At 43.3% G+C, this 24,743-nt stretch overlaps 1 pseudogene; it reads right to left on the bottom strand.

The window, feature by feature from the left end:
- Window positions 1-24,482: 24,482 nt before the first annotated feature.
- Window positions 24,483-24,601, bottom strand: LOC134912462 (5S ribosomal RNA; annotated as a pseudogene).
- Window positions 24,602-24,743: the final 142 nt, after the last annotated feature.

Below are 24,743 nucleotides of genomic sequence, written 5' to 3'. Positions count from 1 at the left end.
CAATGAGCTGAGTTTACTGGACAGCATCATGTAAAATGGTAGCAACTGCGGTGTCACAAGCCAATAGCCCTTGGGATTCTCTTACTTCAATTAATTCCAACAGCTAAACTCCACATTTGAGAACATTAAGACAAATCACAACAAAGTCACTTCTGGGAATTTACACCCATGATTTACATGCAACTCAGTTTGCTCAACAAGTGGTTCCAGAAATGTATCTTTAAGTAAACCAGGCTAAGTTGGAATAAATGTGGTTCTTACTGTACATAAAATCACATTGTATTTTAGAGAAACAAATGATTCTCTCGTAGAGCAAGCAATTAATAATAAATCAACTAACACTAATGAGCTGCATACCCTCTTACAAGGGCAAAGCTACCACGGACTGCAGCTGGTTTGGGGCCCAGACCTGAGAGGGCCCCACCTTCTCTGTCACAGTTACATTTTTCACCATTAGTAGATACAAACTTTTACCATGGGGTCTACAATATATCTAGTTATGCCCTTTAACCTTCTCATTGTGATGTGGTATAAAATGAAATGCAGGGCATTATAATGTTACATAATATGAACTTGGGACACTGTAATGTGGCACAATATGAAGTGGAGGCACTATAGTGTGGAATATTATGAACCGAGGACACTGACGTAATGTGGATTGGGGATACTATGTGGCATAATGTGTACCAGCAGCCCTATAATGTGACATAATGTGAGCTAGGACACTACCGTGGTTCATAAAATAAACTAGGGCACTACTATAGAGCATATCATTAACTAGGAAAATACTATAGTTCAGGAAATGAACTAGGGCACTATTATGGGGCATAAAATTAACATGAACTGCAGCGAGGTGTTTCTCTAGAAGCATTTGGACAGGTCACCTTCAAGTGTTGCTATAGGACCCACAGAGTTCTGGCTATGCCCATGAGATAGGTATCAATTCAAAGGTTCACTTGGTAATATAATATGATATTGGTTTTATTATTTCCTATAGGAATGCATTCAATGTAACCTCCATAGTGCCCCTGAACATGTGGCATCATAATGTCACAACGGGCATGCAGGGCAGCTGGACCAGAGAGAAGTTGAGATCATCCAGAGTGTTCTAAGGATGCTGCGGCAGCACCATAGACAGATGTACAACAATTTAAAAGACCACGGGCTGTTGTAGTTTCTGAGATCAAGCAACCAGGAATATACCTCTTTGCCATCAAAGTCCTGGGTCCGACCCAGGATTTTAAACACAGTTCCAATCCAGCACCGTGTGCTTATGGGGAGGGGCCGACACAAGGTGCTTCTGAGCCCTGTTATGCTTCTGATCATTTGTGTAGCTATAATGGGTGTAAGGTGTGCGATGCACATGGGCCCCTGACTCTGCACCCAAATAATTATACCTACCACTTGGAAATCCTGTGTTGGCCACTGGGAAAGTGGTGGCCATTTTCTCTGAAAAATTTGTGCATGCGCAATAGAAAAGTCTCAAGGAACATAACGTGGGCGCCATGTTCCTGGAGACATGTGCATGTGCAGTAGTCTCTAGCACAAAGTCAGAGAGGAGGTGTCCCATCTTGCCGCTGATACTGTATACCTTTAGGATCCAAAACAATATTGGCAAGCCCCTTCACACTAATGTAGCTAACAGCGCTGGTTGGACTTGTACGGTTCCTGAAATATCATCTTTGAAATGTATTTGTTATATTCTATGTGCCGCAGCTATTTTCTGATGCAGCAATAATTTCCACTTCAAATACAACTTAGTCACATCAAGCAAATAGCTTTGTAGGAATGAAAAGAACGGCCAATCAGGACACAAGTACAATTACTTTTGGGGAAAAGGCATCTTGTGAACCTTTGCCATGCAAAATCTTAGCTTTAATTTTCTTTTCAGCTGCTCTTGTAATTAAATCTATAAATAATGTGTTTTCTTGAAAGGCTGTATCCAGCATTACCTTGACAATGCCTAAGCTCCGAGCAGTCACTATCTACAGTGCAAAATATATTCTGAAATTAATTATCCGTCAATAAAATATACTCTCACCCTCATTAATTTCCCTCTGCTTAGTCTCAACTAATGTGCATTGTGCCATAATCCCAAGCCAATACAAATATGTTAGTCTCAGTTTGTGACTATGAACTATTATTATTTTCAGCCCTCTAATTTTCTTTCTGTTTTTTCCAATTGGCACAGACAAACAGCTAAAGAATATAATTGTCTGTTTTATTTTCCAGTGTCTAGTCTTATTTTATGTCTTCATTTTACGTTTCTCAACTGTATCCTTTCCCCATTAAGTTACTTCCAAACTTTCAACCGATACCCCTTATGGGACTTCATACCGTGGTCATACTAATTCTTTTATTCTGTTTCCTATTGCTCTCTTCTCTAACTGAATTATTACATTTGACTTCTTTTACCAAACAAAACACAGACCTGGAGAGGATCACTGCACTGTAAAGTGAGATATCCTTTTTGTTTTTCTTGGACTCATTAACCTTTAATTTGCGCGGACTTCAACACCTTTCGCGTACACACCTCTAAGCAGAGAGTTGGAAATTAAATAGTGAGGTGTGAAGCAAAGACATTTACATTTAAGCCAGTTTCATGTGTTATAGTTTAAAAGTGCTATAATTTGTGAACCTACTGAGCCATAAACTCACATTTTGTGGCGTCACGTATATAATTGTTAAGTTATTTATATAACGCATACATTATTATATTCTTTACAGATATTATGTAGTCATTTACATTGGTCCCTGCCCCATTGGAGCTTACCAACTAAATTCTACATGTACGCACATACAAATAAATACAGTAGGGGTCATTTTATTGTCATAATCTTATTAACCTACTGTACCAGTATGTTTTTGGCTTGTGGAAGGAAACCAGAGTACCCTGAGTAAACCCACGCAAACCCGAAGAGAAGATACAAACCCCACAGCCTTGATGGGAACCGAACCTAGGACCTCAGTGTTATGAGCAGTGGCGTTTCTATCATGGGTGCAATGTGTGCGGTGCACACAGGCCCCTGGGTCCAGGGGGCAGGCCTGGCGACAGGGGGGGATAAAGGGGACACCTGTATTGGGCCCCAACATTCACTGGGGCCCCAGGGTACAGGAGCACAAAAACTGAGTCACAGTGCCTAACAACGTATTATTCCAGAGTCTGGCCACCCATGTAATGAAGTGAAAAAAAAATACTGACAATCGCACAAACTTGGAAGGGCCCCCTACCCCCCCTACCTCGTCACTTGGTTCAGTCTACATAGTCAGTGCTGCGCTACTCCGTCATGCCGCTGGAGGCGCCGCCAGAACCCCACACATGGATGGTATCCCATGCATTTGGCCTGGGCAGGTACCGCATGACAGATAGGAGGTACTGGCGTACTGCATCACGGGTGGGACAGCGGGAGAAGTGGCTGTGCACCGATGCTCCACTCTGCTTGTTTCCCCTCCTTCCACCCCCGGCACCCGCAACAACCAAGCTGAAGCAGAGTGCCCTTAGGGGAGATGCGGATCCTATAAGTCTGGCAATGGAGGCAGAGCGGGAGGAGGATCAGGAGGACCAGTGCTGCAGAGAAACCCTGTTGCTAATGCCGGTAAGAGAGTCTTTCTCTCCAGTGCTGATGTGCTGCATTGTTACATTAGATGTGCCCCACCCCTGCAATCGTATATAAGGGATAGTGTCAGTGTGTGTGTGTGTGTGTGTGTGTGTGTGTGTGTGTGTGTGTGTGTGTATGGACCCCTGTAGAGTGTCAATGTGTGTGTGTGTGTGTGTGTGTGTATGAACCCTTGTATAGTGTCAGTGTGTGTGTGTGTGTGTGTGTGTGTGTGTGTGTGTGTGTGTATGGACCCCTGTATAGTGTCAGTGTATGTGTGTACGGACCCATGTATAGTGTCAGTGTATGCGTGTGTGTATGGACCCCTGTATAGTGTCAGTATGTGTGCGTACGTACCCCTGTATAGTGTCAGTGTGTGTGTGTATGGACCCCTGTATAGTGTCAGTGTATGTGTGTACGGACCCATGTATAGTGTCAGTGTGTGTGTGTGTGTGTGTATGGACCCCTGTATAGTGTCAGTGTATGTGTGTATGGACCCTAGTGTCAGTATGTGTGGTGTGTATGGACCCCCGTATAGTGTCAGTGTGTGTGTGTGTGTGTGTGTGTGTGTGTATATGGACCCCTGTATAGTCTGTGTGTGTATGTGTGTATGGACCCCTGTATAGTCTGTGTGTGTACATGGCCCCGTGTATAGGGCGCGAGTGTGTGTGTATGGACCCCTATATAGTGTCAGTGTGTGTGTGTGTGTGTGTGTGTGTATGGACCCCTGTATAGTGTCAGTGTAGGTGTGTATGAACCCATGTATAGTGTCAGTGTGTGTGTGTGTGTGTGTGTGTGTGTGTGTGTGTGTGTGGACCCCTGTATAGTGTCAGTGTATGTGTGTACAGACCCATGTATAGTGTCAGTGTATGTGTGCACAAACCCCTGTATAGTGTCAGTGTATGTGTGTGTATGGACTCCTGTATAGTGTCAGTATGTGTGCGTACGTACCCCTGTATAGTGTCAGTGTGTGTGTGTGTGTATGGACCCCTGTATAGTGTCAGTGTATGTGTGCACGGACCCATGTATAGTGTCAGTGTGTGTGTATGGACCCCTGTATAGTGTCAGTGTATGTGTGTATGGACCCTAGTGTCAGTATGTGTGGTGTGTATGGACCCCCGTATAGTGTCAGTGTGTGTGTGTGTGTGTATATGGACCCCTGTATAGTCTGTGTGTGTACATGGCCCCGTGTATAGGGCGCGAGTGTGTGTGTATGGACCCCTATATAGTGTCAGTGTGTGTGTATGTGTGTGTGTATGGACCCCTGTACAGTGTCAGTGTAGGTGTGTATGGACCCATGTATAGTGTCAGTGTGTGTGTGTGTGTGTGTGTGTGTGTGTGTGTGGACCCCTGTATAGTGTCAGTGTATGTGTGTACAGACCCATGTATAGTGTCAGTGTATGTGTGCACAAACCCCTGTATAGTGTCAGTGTATGTGTGTGTATGGACTCCTGTATAGTGTCAGTATGTGTGTGTACGGACCCCTGTATAGTGTGTGTGTGTGTGTGTGTGTGAGTGTACATGGACCCCTGTATAGTGTCAGAGTGTGTGTATGGACCCCTATATAGTGTCAGTGTGTGTGTGTGTGTGTGTGTGTGTGTGTGTGTGTGTATGGACCCCTGTATAGTGTCAGTGTATGTGTGTACGGACCCATGTATAGTGTCAGTGTGTGTGCGTGTGTATATGGACCCCTGTATAGTGTCAGTGTATGTGTGTATGGACCCATGTATAGTGTCAGTGTATGTGTGTGTACGGAACCCTCTATAGTGTCAGTGTTTGTGTGTATGGACCCCTGTATAGTGTCAGTATGTGTGGTGTGTATGGACCCTTGTATAGTGTCAGTGTGTGTGTGTGTATATGGACCCCTGTATAGTGTGTTTGTGTACATGGACCCCTGTATAGTGTCAGTGTGTGTGTATGGACCCCTATATAGTGTCAGTGTGTGTGTGTGTGTGTGTGTGTGTGTGTGTGTGTGTGTGTGTATGGTCCCCTGTATAGTGTCAGTATACTGTATGTGTGTATGAGAATTCAGACAGAATTTTAAATGGCAATTTAAGGGGCACCATTATTTTTTTTAATTTGCCCTGGGCGCCTTTAACACTAGTTATGCCTTTGCCCTCTTCCTGTCACCCACTATCTCCCTGTCACCCTCTATCACACTGTCACCCAATGTCTCTCTGTCACCCACTATCTCCATGTCTCCTCTGCCTCCCAATCATCCACTAACTCCCTGTCACTTACTATCTCTCTCACCCACTATCTCCCTGTCACCCCTGCATCCCCAGTCGCCCACTATCTCCCTGTCACCCTTTCCCAGTCACTTCTATCTCTACGGGGGATGGGAGGGGGGGGAGCACCCACCAGAGTATTGCCTAGGGCATCAAAATAGTTAGGGCCGGAGGTGCAGACCAGATTTAGATCTGATTTTCTGTTTGGGCGTTATCGTTCACGCAACGCAAGCCATGCATCGGTAATGATGTCATTATGTCAACCCCCTTTTCAGCCCCTTAGGGAAGGTTGATTAAAATTCTGATTACGTAGTTTTCCTATTTCCCACCTGAAGAATACCTACAGTATGTTACATTTCAACTTCCTAACATATCGAGTCGTAAGAGAATTAGTGATGAGTCAGTCAGTGAGAGAGTGAGGGCTTTCGTGTATATATATATATATATATATATATATATATACACACACACACACATAGGGGGTAATTCTGAGTTCATCGCAGCAGCAATTTTGTTAGCAATTGGGCAAAACCATGTGCACTGCAGGGGGGGCAGATATAACATTTGCAGAGAGAGTTAGATTTGGGTAGGTTATTTTATTTCTGTGCAGGGTAAATACTGGCTGCTTTATTTTTACATTGCAATTTAGATTTCAGTTTGAACACATCCCACCCAAATCTAACTCTCTCTGCACATGTTATATCTGCCCCTCCTGCAGTGCACATGGTTTTGCCCAACTGCTAAAAAATTTCGTGCTGCGATCAACTTGGAATTACCCCCATAATTAGAGTGTTTAGGTGTAAGTATAAATGTTATTCATGTGCACTTTGTATTCACTATGCTGTCCCTGACGACGGGGTATGGACCTCGAAACGTAGGACCTGATATAGGACTTTCTTTGACACGTTGATACAAGACTTGTGAGTGCCGCTTATTTGCCTATACTTTATATATACACACATATATGTATATATATATATTTATTTATTTACAGTATATTGGGGGTATTTCCAAGTTGATCGCAGCAGGAATTCTGTTAGCAACTGGGCAAAACCATGTGCACTTCAGGGGAGGCAGATATAACATGTGCAGAGAGAGTTATAGGCCCTACACACATGCCGATTTGTGTGAAAGATATGAACGATCTCGTTCATAAATGAACGAGAACTCGTTCATATCTTTCAGTGTGGAGGCTCCAGCGATGAACGATGCGCGGCCCCGTGCTCGTTCATCGCTGGTGCCCCGTCGGCTGTACATGTAGGCCAATATGGACGATCTCGTCCATATTTGCCTGCACTTCAATGTAGCCGCGTGACGGGGGGAGTGAAGAGACTTCACTCCCCCCGTCACTGCCCCCCCTGCCGCCGGGTCGCCCGTCGGCCGTATCCGCCGTCGGGCAGCTCGGCGGCGGATCGGCATGTCTGTAGGACCCTTTAGATTTGGGTGTGGTGTGTTATAACCCACCCAAATCTAACTCTCTCTGCAAATGTTATATCTGCCACACCTGCAGTGCACATGGTTTTGTCCAACTGCTAAAAAATTTCCTGCTGCGATCAACTTGGAATTACCCCCATTGTACACACACACACACACACACACACACACACACACACACACACACACACACACACACACTTTTTTTTTTCAAATATACCCTCTGCTTTAAAAGTGCAGGATCATTGGGGATTGAGGGGGCCCCAGAGATATCAGTGTACCGGGCCCCAAAATTTTTATTGCCGGCCCTGCCAGGTGGGCCCACACCGCACCCATGTTGTTTTAATATCTACCGTTCCGGAGTCCCGCAACGGGCGCTGCAGCCACAGTATCCTCAGCAAAATTCTTACCCAACATAGCTGCTGGGCATGTGCAGTGTGAAATTTGTCTCCGGACCATGGCGGGCGACATGTTTCCGGACATCTGCGCATGCTCAGTAAACTCTGGCACAATGCCGGAGCCTACAGCACCCTGGAGAGGAGCAAGCCCACCCGTAGCTCCTCTCTTAAAACGCCCCTGGTTGTGAGGCAGTGATGCTAATCACTACACCAATTGTGCTGCTCAAACTTTCTTTGTAAACAGGTAATTTGTCTTAAAAGCAATACTGTCTTAGGACCATATTCAGTAAGGTTTGCAATTTCTGCTAAAAAGCAGTTGCTGCGATCAAATATTTGCCGCCCAGAAAAAAGAGAAATACGCCCATTGCAGAAATTGCGAATTCATCGCAATATGCGGGCTGATTGCAAAACCATACACAATTTCCGGAACAGCAAAGATTTTTACTATCTGCTCCAGGCAGGGTCATCCACAATTCTTGCAACACAAGAGGCTGGAAGTGGTCATCGCTGACGTCAGAGGCCCTCCTTAAAAACGCCTGGGCATGCCTGTGTGTTTTCAGACACACCCAGAAAACGGTAGATTTACACCCAGGAACGATGTCTTTCTGTCATTCAAACAGCGGATGCATTGCGATCACGATGTGTACGCAATTTCTGTTGCTATTTTTACTCATACGTGCGCAATGCAAATCGTCCGGATTGCGATTCGCAAATTTTGGAATCCTTACTGAATGAGGACCTAAATCATCACAGACTTCAAATTTTCATATCCATTATTTAAAAATTGCAGTTAGCATTCGTATTTGTTATGACTGCAGGTGATGCTATAGTAATCACTGTATATGGAGAATACTAATATATTCCTCAATCAGGCAACATGACAGCTCTTATCCCTATATAACAAACACTTGAGATATGTTCTCTCCAGAAAGTTTTTGGAAATGAAAAAAATAAGGAGATTTTAAAGAATAGGGGTCTACAAGTTTATAAAATACTCGCTGTCCATGTATAAATAAAAAAATAGATCTTAAGTCTTGGAATAGCGAAGATGGATCAGATCAGATATACATGCCTTTAGCAATGTTACATAGTTACATAGTGAGTGAGGTTGAAAAGAGGCAAACTGCCCATCGGGTTCAACCTGTATTCTGTGTTAATCTATTCATATTATTATGTGCCTGCTGAAGTAATGGCTTAGTACCAAATGAAAACAATGATTCTTACCACTCCCGCATTATGTAATGTCCATATGTTAAATTCTATAGCTCTGGATACATTTACCAGTTAGGAATTTGTCCATTCCGCTTTTAAATACATTTACAGAGTCTGCCATTATTACCCTCTCCGGCAGGGAGTTCCAAATCTTTATTGCCCTTACCGTGAAGAACCCTTTCCTACTGTATGTTGTGTATGGAATTTCCTCTCCTCTGACCTAAGCGAGTGTCCACGCATCCTATATAGAGTTCTTTTAATAAACAAATCTACTGCTAGCTCCTTGTAATTACCCTTTACATATTTGAAGATATTAATAATGTCTCCTCTTAGACGCCTCTTTTCTAGTGTATACATATTTAACCTATCAAGCCATTCCTCGTACTCCAAAGATTCGAACCCTTTTATCAATTTAGTAGCTCTTCTTTGAACTCTTTCTAGTTCCCCGATATCTTTTTTTATAATACGGTGCCCAGAACTGAACACAATATTCCAGGTGTGGACGTACCAATGATTTGTACAGTGGCAGTGTTACATCCTCGTCCCTTGTCTCTCCGTTTAATGCACGCAAGCACCTTACTTGCCTTCTTTACTGCACTTTGACTTTGTGTACTGTTATTAAGCCTATTATCTATGAGCACCCCCAAATCTTTTTCCACCATAGTTACCCCTATATTTTCCCCATCTAGAGTGTAGGATGCATGTGTGTTTTTTTCTCCAAACTGCATAACTTTGCATTTGTCTATATTAAACCTCATTCCCCATTTAGACGCCCGGGTTTCCAGTTTAACTAAGTCATTCTGTAAAGACTCCACATCGCCTACTGAATTAATTACCTTACACAGTTTAGTATCATCTGCCAAGATTGATACTGTGCTTTCCAGGCCTATTCCTAGATCATTGATAAATATAGTGAAGAGCAGTGGTCCAAGAACTGACCCTTGTGGTATTCCGCTGACTACTGGTGCCCAGCTGGAGAACATCACATTGACCACTACTCGTTGCACTCTGTTATCCAGCCAATTACTTATCCATGTACAAATAATATAAACTAGACCAAATACCCGTAATGTGTTTACATGTGTAGAGCTGACATTATTTTGGTTATTATTATCCGTTATTTATATAACGCTGATCATTATGATACCTACAACAATCGGTTTCGACTCCATGCTGCACAGGAGATCTTGCAATAATACCGAGATGCCGTGCATGTGTAGTGGAGCCAACCTGGCAGAGAGACACAGCACATCAGTACTAAGCTGATGTGCTGTGTGCTCAGACAGCCATCGCCGGAGGGGGGCGTTTCCACTCTCCCGCTACGGCAGACAAGATGATAATACATTATTACCAAGGTAACAGCGCACCTGGGGGTTAGAGGAGATACTAATATAAGTAAGTAGTAAGGTTGATAATGCAAATAAAAACCTTGATTGTAAGAAAGATGACAGTCACTCTGGTAATATACTAGTATGGAAATATACCTGGTCAGGGCTGTAGCAAGACACTTCCATGCTCATAGTGTTTCTTGTTCTTTTAAATACAGTACATTCCAGAATACAGCCAAGAGACACTTGGCCTTAAGAACACAACATGTAGCAAAATCTTTAATAATAGGTAGGAGGGAGGGAGACTATCTGACAACTAACTATTGATTTGTGGTAGGACTGCTTATTCTGCATGAAGTTCTAGCACTGCTTCATTTGTACAAGACTGCACTGGTTGGTGATGGCAGCAGCAGCACTACTGTGAGACGGGAAAGGAGGGACATGATAGAAAATTTCAAATATATCAATGATTTCAACAAAGTCCAGGAGGAAAACATTCTTCAAATGAAGAGAAGTATTAGAACACGAGGACATGCACTGAAACTGGAGGGGGGGTTCAGGGGAAATATGAGGAAACATTGCTTCACAGATAGGGTAGTGAACAAGTGGAATAGCCTACCATCAGTGGTGGTAGAGGCTAAGACAGTAGAGTAAACATGCATGGGATAGACATAAGGATATCCTTACAAAGAAATAAGGATCAAATAAGGTTTGAGGTAAAAATATGGTAAAAAAGGGGCAGACTAGATGGGCCAAGTGGTTTTTATCTGCCGTCAATTTCTATGTTTCTATGTAAGCCATGAGCTATGGTCTGTTGCCTAGCAACTGGTCTTCAGTTGATGGACTAATGTGTGTAAAAAAAAGTGATAATGTAGCAGTGTATAGGCCGTAATGGTATGCAGTTAACATACCGCTGCACAGGATCCCGGTGATCACAATGCCGACACTGGGATCCCGCACAGCGGTACAATGCCGGCGCCACATGCTTTTCTCCCACTATGGGTGTCCACGACACCCATAGAGGGAGAATATAACATGTGGCGAGTGCAGCGATCCACCGTGCCTGCAGCGTGGTGACTGCAGAGTGGCGACCGCAGAGATCCAACAAGGGGCTTACTAGCGCTTGCCACTCTACCGAAATCCTAGTGGCCACGATGCCAGCGTTGGTATAATGACGGCCGGCATCCCAGCCATCGGTAACTCATACTGATGCGGTTACAATGGCTGACACATCTCAAGATGGCTTTAGCTCTTGTGGGATCAGTAGGCCCCTTAGTGAGAAAAAAAAGGAGAATGGAGAGGCAAGGAACTCAATATTATGAATGCTGACTAACATCCCACTGAAAGTTTATGCCAGACAGCACCATGGCCTGAGAAGCAGAAATCCAGCATAATAATCAGATTATAATGGAGTAAACAGAGGACATTACGTATGGTTACAGTTGTGACACCGTATGGCACTGGCTTATCTATTACTACTATTGAGCTTGTTCATTGCCGCTATTGGTAAATATCCTTTACGTTCAGCCACATTCCCAGAGCCGGGCTGTCCCCGCCTGCCTCTACCCTAAAGACATTTCTACCAAATCATAGTTTCTTTGGAAACTTTTGCTGCCAAATTACCTCACAGTGAACTTCCCTCACCCTAAAATGTCTGCTAGGAGCTTTTTTTATAAGAGCATTCTTCTCCCCTATTGTCTTCTGCACTCTTACCCATCGTCCTGGGAATCTCTCTCTTTCCATCTATAGGTCTCTCTTGGCTCTTTTTTTTTTTATCCACGGATAGCTGCAATAGGCTTTGTGAGTGTAAGCCTGTGTGTGAAGAGGCAACACTATGTGGTATCTGTATGGTGTAATCCCATGTAAAGAAGATGATAAACAGACTGGAGGATGAGGCACCTGGGTATTGTATGCTGAGGGGCAAAGAGAGGCAGAGTGTAAAATGATCCCCTGTGAAGAGTTGTACATAGTTATTTTCACACTGCCGCCTAAGTCATGTGAAAGTGGAAATGTAGTGAAATGAAGTAATGATGGGGATTATGGTAGTGCACTGTATTAATCAAAAGCTGGGTAAACAATACAGTATATGATATATTGGAAGAGGTGATCAGCGACAGATCACAATGACCATCCACCCAAATCCACACAATTCATCACCTGATGTGCTACACATCAGATAGGAGGATGCCACAGACAATGTGGTGTTGTTACATTACGCATGTAACAATATATTGCTTTGTGGTGTGCAGTATATCGCAACCAGCTTAACAGACAGAATGTTCGGTGGGCATGTTGGTATCAGTGACTATGTCTAAAGACTCAGTTCCACTGACACCGGAGGCCATGGTTTGTCAGACATTCTATGAATGCCATAGACAGGTACAATGGCCAATGGCATGACTGATGGTCCTCGTATACTGCGTCTTTGTGCGTACATCAGCAGAATCTCACCACAGCCTGTGAGCATCTCAATAGGATGTCCATAACCCATTCATTAACATTAACATGCAGTTACAGCTGTGACAAAAGTTGCAGTCGCTCCTGCAACTGTGCCCACCTCTGAATCATCCCCTTTGTGTCTACATTACAGCCACTGTTTACATGGCTGCAGGGAGGCATACAGTACCTACCTATTATTTCATGCTAGCATCCAGTAGTTCTACAGGTGCTATATCCATGTTGGAGAAGCTGGGGATGTGGGCCAACGTTGCAGCTCAACCCTCGCTGTTTAATGCATTGGGTAGTGTGGCCATGATGACATGACTGACAGTGAAGCGGGCGGTATCTGGGAGGGTTATCTACTGTGCTGGGAGCCAAGGAGAATTTCCCAAAATGTGTGAGTCTGCAAGAAATTCCAGGAGTTAAGGCAAGTATGCTTGAAGGCAGGACCAGAATTAGTTTTGTGAGGTCCCAACCAATAAAATTGTCTGAATGATATATTGGTGATGTTGGTAATGGTGGTGCTGGACATCCCTCCCGCTTGCACGTTTTCTAATGCGATATGGTTTCTTTAATTACTTACTGCTTTGCCCTCTCCTTTCTTCCCCTATATATTATTCTAGAGCTTCCATCAGGGCTCATTAAAGCACCCATTGCAGATAATGACAGGTAGGGACAACCGGTAGCTTGGTATTTTTCCTGACTGGCTATGTATGGCGACCTCCCGACAGGTAACCTGGTACTGCTTGAAGGATGTTTTTTATTTTGTTCAGTATGTGTACCACTGCATTAAAACTTTACACAGCAGCAACTTTTATTTGGATACACATTTTCAAAAACAATAAAAAACAATATAGTAATAGTGGTGGCCATATAAGTGGCTCCGTGTCCCTACCAACCACCACCATTCCAAGATGCAACTTTATATGCTTATTTGAATTGTGCTAGGTAACCTGCAACTTTATTTATAATTAGTTATTCCTAGCCACTACTAAAGTAGGAAATCACTGTGTACTAGTGGGGGATGTACTGGTCTGTTGATGTTCACACCTCGTGCTAACCTTTTGTTGTGGGCGGAGTTTCAGAGGGTGGGTGCTGTTAGCAATCAAGCCTGTATCCATATGTGCATTTATATTTAATCAGTACATATTTGGCTGCAAAGCCACTGGCTACAAAGCATCGTAGCTGCTAAATATTTTAGTGTTAAGTGTGAGGATATGAATTTTGGAGATACACGGAGATAAACAGGAGAGAAACAGAAGGACAGCAGACTATCTTTCCCACCTCCAAATAATAACTGCAAACAAAATACTACAGAGAGTTACCTAATCCACTACCACCAACGCCTGCAGTCTGCACAGCCTGGACACTGAACTACCTGTCTGATTAAGTAACAGCCCTACTGCTCTCACACGCTTTCTGCACCTCATTTATACTGTCTACAACCACTGTGTAACATTCTCAGCCTTTCCGTTCCTTCCATTATTTACCAAAAATCCTGTTTGCACTGTCTCTGCTTTTACTACACCCCCCTTCTCATTGTTCATTCTATATTACACCCACTCCATTCTGTATAATTCCTCTGAACAACACTACTGTACTGGAATTATGTCTCCTTGATCCTGTCCCATACCAATCCTCACTGCTAGGTCACCCCCCCCCCCCCCAATTTCCAGACCACCCACACGCATACAGAACCCAACCAACCTGATCTCCAACTCCCCTGTCCCTTCCCTTCCTTTCTCCTGTGCACTCTGGAACGCTAGATAATTCTGCAACAAGCTGCCAACTATCCACGACCTCTTTATCTCCAACTCTTTTAACCTTCTTGCCATCACTGAAACCAGGCTCTCCCCCTCTGACACCACCTCCCCTGCTTCCCTCTCCTATGGAGGCCTCTCCTTCACCCACATGGTCAGACCTGATGACCACCAGGGTGGAGGCGTGGGCATCCTTCTCTCCCCAAACTGCACCTTTCGTGTCATTCCACCTGAGCCCTCCCTCACCTTCTCCACCTTTGAGGTCCACACTATCTGCCTCTTCTACCCCATTCACCTTCATGTGGCAGTGATCTACCGCCCCCTTGGCCATTGTTCACCTTTCCTTGACAACTTTGCTGCCTGGCTTCCCCACTTTCTCTTCTCCGACCTCCCCTCTATCATCCTTGGTGACTTTAACATCCCTATTGACATCACTAATGCAGCTTCCACTAATCTTCTTGCTCTTTCCACCTCATTTGGACTTACCCAATGGACCTCCACCCCTACTCACAATCTCGGCCACTCCCTTGACCTTGTCTTCACCCACCGATGTGATCTCTCTGATTTCTCAAACTCTTCTTTCCCTCTCTGACCACCATCTGCTTTCTTTCATCCTCTCATCTTCCCCTCTACTCTCCACGCCCAGACCCACCATCACCAGATGCAATCTTGGGTTACTCGACCTCGCTATCCTGTCCTCCCTCAAGACATTCCTCTCTCCTCTTTCCACTATGACTTGCCCCAACCAGGCAGCCTCCTTCTATAACTTTTCCCTTACTGCTGCTCTTGACTATGTGGCCCCCCTCTCCTCTGTCCCCCTCCACCGCTTCAAACCCCAACCCTGGCACACCAAACTAACACGATTCCTACAAAACTGTTCATGCTCCGCAGCACACTCCTGGAGGAAATCTCACTTTCTGGTGGACTTCCTCCATTTCAAGTTTATTCTCTCCTCCGACAGCTCTGCTCTTTCTCTCGCCAAGCAATCCTTTTTCCAAGTACTCATCTCTTCTCAGTCCTCCAGTCCATGCCGTCTCTTTGAAACTTTCAACACTCTCCTTCGCCCCCTCCTCCTCCCCTCCCATCCTCCCTCACTGCCACTGACTTTGCCTCCTTCTTCATCTCCAAAATTGAGGATATCAAACATGACATCTCCTCCCATCACACCTCTGCTGCCCCCCTGCCCCCATCATCTCTCCCCTCCATCTATCCCACCCTGTACTGCTTCCGTTCCTCCTCAGACAAGGAAGTCCACTCCCTCATCTTATCCTCCCCCCCCTCAACCTGCCCCCTGGACCGCCTCCCCTCCCATCTTCCCCCCCCCCCCCTCCCAACTTCTGTAATGTGAGTAGCAGGAAAGTTAAATCCTATATCTTATGGACATTTTTTAATGTACGTTCTATCAATTAATATTGTTTTTATTTAGATTTTTTCTTTTTTTTTTCTTTTTAGTCATTGAAACTTTGAGTATTTTGTATATCCATCCTACCTATGTATCGTATTTTTAATATTAAATGAACCCGTTGGACAGATGGAAACTTATCCCCCCTTTTTTATACCGATGAATGAATTTGAGACGTATTTGCATAAAATGAAAGGTGGAGCTTTCTTTGTCAGCAGAGAACAGTCTAAAGATACCTTTATAGGAGTCAATATTACTTTATTTCGTGTGAGTTGGGGTACGCAATATTATTCACCCGTGGCTATTAAGTGTAAAGGTACCTTTATAAGAGTTCCTATTCTAGCCTCGATGCGAGTGTTGGGTACGCATAGTTGCCTTCTCTTATTATATCCGCTTGGGAGTGTTGAGACTGATATGAATGCATAAAGGCCCATTGGCGTGCATAGCAAATATACCATGATGTGTTTATACTTACCTATCTTTTTGTGAGTGGGGTATGCCCATATATCACCTTTCTAGGATTACATCTGTATTTATTTTGTCTATTTGCTACAAAACAGGACTGCACATTGTTTGTTTGCTTTTTGTTTCTTCTATATGAGTCTAACAGGGTTCCTTGGACCAATGAAAAATTGAGAGAAATCATCTACAGTATATCTACTATCAAATCTCTACGAAGGACTGTACCATCTCTTTCCTTGAATACAAAAGGAACGTAATATTACTTGTGATTTATATATTTTACATTTATTTGTGTCTATTTATTTAATGTCTACATTTCTATTTTCCAATTTGCTATAAATGTGGTAACATTTATTTTGACACCTCAGTTTACAGGGCTGCATTGCGCCAAATAGGTGAACCCTCCACTCTTCTGTTGTTTCACTCCCCCACTGCCTGCTCCCACCTTGCTCACCTCTTTGACCTATTGCTCTCTACCGGCATCTTTCCCTCACCATACAAACATCCTCTGGTCTCACCTATTCTCAAAAAACCAACCTCGACCCTTCATCACTCACTAGCTATCACCCCATCTCTCTTCTCCCATTCGCCTCCAAACTACTTGAACGACTTGTCTACAGCCGTCTCACAAGCTACCTCTCTGACAACTCCATCCTTGATCCACTACAATCTGGCATTCGCCCACTCCACTCCACCGAGACTGCCCTGGTGAAAGTCACCAAGCCTTTATCATGATGCCTTACTGTAGACACATCACATGGTCCTATGTGGGCACTGCTATTATGTAGTGTTAGGACTGCTGATATCTGAGAAGCCTTGGCGCGGCTTAGCAGCTAAAAATGTCTTTGCAAATACGTGTGACCAATTCTCTGAAATTCTATTACTAGATAGGTTCAGGTATGGTTACAGGTAATTTTTTAGTGTGCTGGGGGGATTCCAGGGGGGGAAGCACCCCCTCTCTGTCTGCTGTTTGTCTGTGACTCCTCCCCCTTTCTACCACCTGATATATAGTTATCTCCAGGAATGATAGAGCAACTGCCACTGTTTGTCTGCATGTGAGAAAGGCACTGAATAGGAGCAGTATTTGGAAGGCATGCTGTTCCTTGTAGTGCTAATGGGAGATCCTGGAGGTGGCTCCCGGGTAAGTTAGCTCTCTGTCTGGATGTGTTTTAGTTTGAGCCTTTATCATGAGGCCTTACTGTAGACAAATCAAATGGCCCTATGTGGGCACTGCTATTATATAGTGTTAGGACTGCTGATATAGGATGTCTTTGCAAACACGTGTGACCATTTCTCTGAAATTCTATTACCAGATAGGTTCAGGTATGGTTACAGGTAATTTTTTTAGTGTGCTGGGGGGATACCGGGGGGGGGGAGCACCCCCCTCTCTGTCTGCTGTTTGTCTGTGACCCCTCCCCCTTTCTAGCACCTGATATATAATTATCTCCAGGAATGATGGAGCAGCTGCCGCTGTTTGTCTGAAAGTCACCAATGACCTGCTTTCAGCCAAATCCAGGGGCCACTTCTCTCTGCTCATCCTTCTGGACCTTTCTGCTGCCTTTGAGACCATGGATCATCCTCTCCTCCTCCGCACACTACAAAACGTTGGCCTCTCTAGCACCATCCTTGACTGGTTTACCTCTTACCTCAGTAACCGCTCCTTCTCTGTTTTTGCCTCCGGCACCACCTCACATCCTTCCTGTTGTTCTACCTCAGGGTTCTGTCCTAGGCCCCTTCTGTTCTCCCTGTACACCTCTTCCCTGGGTGCACTCATTAACTCCTTTGGCCTTCAATACCACCTCTATGCTAATGACACACAACTCTACCTCTCATCTCCTGATCTGACCCCCTCCGTCCTCTCTCAGGTTTCCAGCTACCTCTCCGCCATCTCCTCCTGGATGTCTGAGCACTCTTTGAAGCTCAACATGGACAAAACTGAACTCATTATATTTCCCCCAGCCCGAGCAACATCCCCTACCAATATCTCTACCACTGTTGACAACACCATCATCTCCCCCGTTCCCCAACTCCGCTGCCTGGGCGTCACTCTTGACTCCTCCCTCTCCTTTGCACCCCACATCCAAGCTCTGGCACAATCCTGTTGTTTCCAGCTACGCAACATTGCTCGAATCAGGCCATTTCTCTCTCAGAGTGCAACTAAACTTATCATCCACTCGTCATCTCATGACTTGACTACTGCAATGTTCTCCTCACTGACCTCATTTGCTCCCATCTCGCTCCCCTCCAATCTGTCCTCAACTCCGCAGCTAGGCTTATCTTCCTCTCCCACTGCTCCACATCTGCCACTCCCCTTCGACAAAACCTACACTGGCTCCCATTCCCCTACAGAATCCTCTTCAAACTCCTCACCCTCACATACAAGGCCATCTCTAATTCCACTGCTACCTACATCTCTAACCTCCTCTCCCTTCATACTCCCTCCTGCCAACTATGGTCGGCCAATGACCATCGCCTCTCCTCTGCCCTGGTCACTGCTTCCCATGCACGAGTTCAAGATTTTGCCCATGCTGCACCCCTTCCATTAGACTCTCCCTGACCTTGCAAAGCTTCAAACTGGCACTTAAAACCCACCTATTCATCAAAGCCTACCCTTCCGATGCATAACCTAGTCCTGAGGCTGCTCCTCCATCCCCCTGCCTCATGCCTTGAACATCTCTGCTTTGCTTACATACTGCCATCAGGCTACCTCCCTCTTGCTTGCACCTCATGTGATCTGTCTGTCGCCCCTTCCCACTAGATTGTTAGCTCTCCAGAGTAGGACCCTCTTTCCTCTTGTTGTCAAAGCTCTCTTCTCAACATTTTACTCGCAGCTCTCTCCTACTCAGTGACCATCTTTACCCGCTTTTTCTCCTGCTGGTAAAGGCTCATCTCCATCTATGGCCACCAGCCCCAAGTAGTACGATGATTACTGCCTCACTTCTTACATCTTAGCTGTATTATGTTATGAGACTTGTGGTGCTCTTTGTTACTTGTACTTTATTTTTGTTATTTATTTACTGTAATGCTAAGTTTTGTCTCCCTGTACTGACCTTTGTACGGCGCTGCAAAACACTTGTGGTGCCCTATAAATAGAATGTAATAATAATAACAATAATAATAATAATAATAATAATAATAACAACAACAATCTACTACTCTAGTCCTCTGTTATTGAATGCATATGGTGGAACAATGTGATGAGTTCTTAGGCAGCATCTCAGCAATGGGTAACCTGCCCTCTACTGGTTAAAACATTTTCCTTGTTTTTTCAGTTTTTTTTTGTATTTTATAATTTATTGTCTTTGTTGTTGTATCATGTACACCAGTTTATTTATTATGTATAACAGAAGATTTAAATACAAACATTAAAGTCTGAGATGTGTGACTTGAAATGATGTCAGTGTTGGGTATTTGCTGCTCCATAAGAATACTTGTACGATACTTACAAGATGTAAAAGATTCCTACACCTCTTTGATCATAATGACTTTTAACAATGAATATAGTTCTTTTTTTACTGCTGGAACCAGGATGACAGGTCACAGGATGTGAGTGTAATCTGACTCTGAACAACTGACTCTAGAGATCACTGTAGAGTTCATTAAGGTTAGGTTGTCCTCGCAGATATATTGCTGCATTTGTTGACCTCATTTAAAGTAGAGCACAATTTGGGGCTAACTTTAAACTTTAATTGCTCTTTCGGATAGTATTTCAGCTGTGGTGCCCTTTATAATATCCTACTCGTCATCGTTGAAATAGTTTCTGTATTGCTTTGCAAATAACACAGAAATATACATTTTCATTGCTAGTTACTGCATTTATCAGGGTGATATATTGTAAGTGTTTAAGTTCAGAATGATTTAAGTACCTTCAGGTGCAGTGATGAGGGGCAATCATTTATGCTGATTTGTTTGTAACAATGTGCTTAAAAACTGTCCACACCCACTTGTGACATCATTCATTCAAATTTATGTTTGGCATACGGAATTAGTGAAGACGCGAATACCTTGACTGCTAGGAATCCTTAGTCTATAATTAACTTATATATCATTGGTGGAAATTGCTTCCAACTAATAAAATAGTCAATAAAACTAAAACATTTGAACAAAAATCATTGTGAGGCTCGTGTGTAGGAGTTTATTGGTAAAACTTGTAGTCTTACACAGTACTTAACTGACAATGGGGGTCATTCCGAGTTGATCACACATAGCAACTTTTTGCTGCCCGTGCGATCAACTGGACGCCGCCTATGGGAGAGTGTATTTTTGCATAGCAAGGCTGCGATCGCTTGTGCAGCCCTGCTATGCAAAAAATGTTTTGTGTAAAACAAGACCAGGGTAAGAGTTACTTACCCTGTGCGATGAATTCAGCGTTGCAGGTCCTGGAATTGAGGTCAGACATCCGCCCTCCAAACGCCTCAACACGCCTGCGTTCGGATCTTCACGCCCAGAAAATGGTGAGTTGACGCCCCAGAACACCTTCCTCCTGTCAACATTCTTGCGGTCGCCACTGCGTCCGCTTTCTTCGCTAGCGGCGTCGCTGCCCGGCGACGACCATTGCCAGGCAATGACGTGATGCGGGCGCAGCACATGCACAGTTCCGACCTGATTTCACGGCTGCAATGAAGAGCAGCGTGCGATCGGGTTGGAATGACCCCCCCATTGATATGGAGGAGCTAAATGCAGGATAATGCCTGCAGAGGTCAAAAGCACATCATCTTCTACGCATCATTTTATAGGGTGTACCGGATAGATGCTAATTCAAAGCTGATTGGTTGCTATGGGCAAAAATAGGCAAACATCCATAAATTACAATAATTTATAAAGTTTACCGGACATTATGTATTTTTGCCTATTTTGCCCTTTAATTAAATGCTATTTGTTAGGAAATATAGACCCCGAATTATTTTTAAGTGGAGGTAAATATAGATGGGTCCTGTATTGTGCCAGGTATGGAAAAGTGTGGGTGAAGACACTACTCCCAGAGTGTAATGCTATGCTCCCATGGAGTTTATCTTTCCACACTTTGGCCCAAATGTATTAAGCTTTAACAAGAGATTAAGTGGAGATGGATAAAGAGTGATAAATGACCAGCCAACCAGCTCCTAACGGTCATGTCACAGGCTGTGTTTGAAAAATGACAGTTAGGAGCTGATTGGCTAGTTACTTATCACGCTTTATCCATCTCCACTTTATCTAATGTTAAGGCTTAATACATTTGGCCCTTTATCTTCTATCTAGAATTTTATAAATACTAAAGTTACAGTATGTAATTCATACCCAATATGGTATGTCTATGTCTGGAGAATGTTGTTAATAAATATATACAAATGTAAATTACATTTAAATCCAACATTAAATACATGATACTTATGAACACTAATTAAGCTCAATCAAATTAAAACATCTGCCCCTTTAGAAGATCAAATGCAAATCTGCTTTAATGCTGCAGACTGATTGCAAATATCAATTAAATTATGGACAGAGAAGAGAGCATCCACACACTAATAATAGTAATAATAGTATCAGGGTTAGGACGCACTCAGCCAATCAGAAGCGTACGCTGATTATCATCACCACTGTGTGTTTTGCAACAGGACTCAAGTCACGCCCTAACTGTACTTTGCCAGCACTTACAGCCCCCCTTCCCCGTCCATCCTTGTAATGGGACATAAGAGCAAAATGGGACTGATTCAAAGGTGGCCAGTGTGCATGGGCAGGAGCTGCACTGCCCATGTGCAGATCTGGAGATGCGATTTTGCTAGCAGTACCCCAAACATCACAACAAGATTAACATGTTGCTGGCAGCATCAGGGCGACATCAGGAGGCATTCCAGAAAAAAACAGGGGCATGGTGGCCTCATTTTATGGGCACAATGAAGCCAATTGTTGCTTCCTCGATGCAGCTTCACTGGCCCAGGCAGCGTGATTTCACCAAACATCCTGAGGAACCTCATTGTTACTCAGCTTTCCCATTTTCACACTGATTGTCTGAAGCCTCCATTTCCATAGAGGTCTATGGTGATGCGGGCAAAATTTCATAATCTCTAATTTAATAATAATATTATCATGCTTTTGTAGGCAACATAATTTATATTAATTTAAAACGGAACTGTTGGCCTTGAAATCGAACAACTAGGCCGGGATTTACTAAGCTGTGGTTTTGTATGTGGTTTCTAAGTGCCTGACTTGGGATGCGGTTTGAAACTTAAAATTGTGGTATTTATGATACCACAGTATGTATGCCATCTCAAGCAATGTATAGTGAACTGTAAACACCCAAATCCCAGATTACATGTCACTTGCCAGTATAACAGTCCAGATTGGTTTCTTCCCCAAGGAAAAAATAATAATAATAATAATTAGAAAATGTAAATAAATTGTGTGTCATGGTCCACCACCAAAAATCCTCAACCAGTATCTGCTCTAATTGGCTGATTTTCATTTCAACAGGGGGACCACAAGCATGATCTTCCCCAGAGTCTTCAGGCAGGTCAGTGTAGGACTGGTTCCTCTTTGGAAAGAGAAGGTCACAGACTATGTGATTACTCTAATAAAGTTAACCAGTACCATGCACACAAATGTTTTAGCAAAGTGGAAAAGGAAATAATCTTTAGAATGTAAGCTTTCACAAGTAGGGCCCTCTTCTCTCATGTGCTTATCCTTTTTCTTACTTTAATAGTCTTCAACTGCACCAAATCCAGCAATCTTCTGCCATCTGATACTTATTCCAGTGTTATCTGCTGATGTAGTTATGTTTATTTACCCTGTACTTGTCCTATATTGTCGTCAACTGTAAGTTTTCGGTTTTCCTGTTTTGATTATTTGTTTATGTATTCTGTAATTGGGTGCTGCGGAACCCTTGTGGCACCATATAAATACAGGATAATAATAACCAGTATTTCTATTTTCAGGTGCTAAGTAGGGTTGCGTTTTCTCTGCAGCTGTTTGTTGTCAGGGGCAGTCACTCCCCAAAATGCACATAAAGACACAATACAGTAGAAACAACGCTTGTGGGGAAAGGATAATCTCATACACCAGATAGAATGGATCAATAACACCTGTATTTAATATATATGTTCATATTATAAAAACACATAGAACTGTAGAAAAATTAATAACAACATATTGATGAAATTATATATATACAGTATATATATATATATATATATATATATGGCCAATGGTGTCTATAATAGCATAAAATATCAATGTAGATATAATAAATCATTTTAATCACAGATTTAACAATACAATTCTCTTTTTTTTTTTAAATGGGATAAAAAGTAAATACACAATAAAATAACAGTAAAAGTGTAAGATAAAAAAGAGGTAGTTCTTATCTGGATCAGAGGTCAGTATCAATTGACCAATGCGTTTCGTCACACAGACTTCATCAAGGGGTAAAGGCAGACTGGGACTGGGCATCCATTTATACTAATACTGCTCAAACACTTAATTATGACATTATATCCTGCATAGGTAAAACCAATTAGTACTGAACTATGTTAATATGATTAAAATGATCATTCACCTCAGTGGGCAAATAGTGCACCTATATGTACGTATTCCCTCTGTGCGCGTGCTCGTCACTTCCGCCCCACTTCTGGGACACTGCCGCGCATGTGCTCGCTGTCATCTCTGGTGGTGGACATGTAGAGCCCGGACTCCTGCAGCGATATGTCTCCTATTGCAGCTGCCATTTTCTAATAGTCTCTCATATAGTATTCAGAGCGGTGCCCATTTTACTGGAGGCCATAGTACAGGACAAACTTCTTTTTCCACAGTTTCCATGGAAAGGAACAACAAAGAAAAACAAAATGTAAATAATCGGAGCACAGAGAATTGCTAATATAATCATTCTGCAACTAATAGAAAATCAATGAATAATACTATTAGGTGTATTAATTGTATAACCTGCGCTGACATTCATCTAGAAAGGGGTATTCAACAGTGAAAATACTGGTGTTAATAAAGCTTATTAGTATTATTAAATAACAGACCAGTGAATATTGATAAAGATATTTAAAATCTGTGCCATTATTACTACTTAAGTGTATTAAGATTAAAGATATTATGAGCCTTATGGGCCAGTGATATTGTGAACCTTATGGGCCAGTGAATATTAATAATAATAAAATGATCGTGCACTATAAAATGCAATTAACTAGTAAGTTACTTGGGTGTATTATATTGGCACACTTATGAGAGCACTTGGTACTTTCTAAAATACAGTACATGATCTTCCCAGGAGGTCCCCCTTTCTGGTACTGATCAGGCCCAACACTGCTTCGCTTCCAAGATCGACCGAGATTGGGCCTTTCCAGTGTGGTTTGACTGTAGAAATTTGTTACTGTGCTTGTGTCAGATTATGCTAAGTGAATAAAAACGTGATGTATTGTATGGAGTACAGGGCTGTGGGATTGGAGTGAGGATCAGGAGTGGGGAATGGGAAGGGTAGGGTATGGTGTGAAAGGGGGGAAAGTT

The sequence above is a fragment of the Pseudophryne corroboree genome, chromosome 4 (genome assembly GCF_028390025.1).
Source record: "Pseudophryne corroboree isolate aPseCor3 chromosome 4, aPseCor3.hap2, whole genome shotgun sequence".
Lineage (NCBI taxonomy): Eukaryota > Metazoa > Chordata > Amphibia > Anura > Myobatrachidae > Pseudophryne > Pseudophryne corroboree.
The sequence above is the reverse complement of the archived record's forward strand: the minus strand, read 5'-3'. Positions and strand labels throughout refer to the sequence as shown.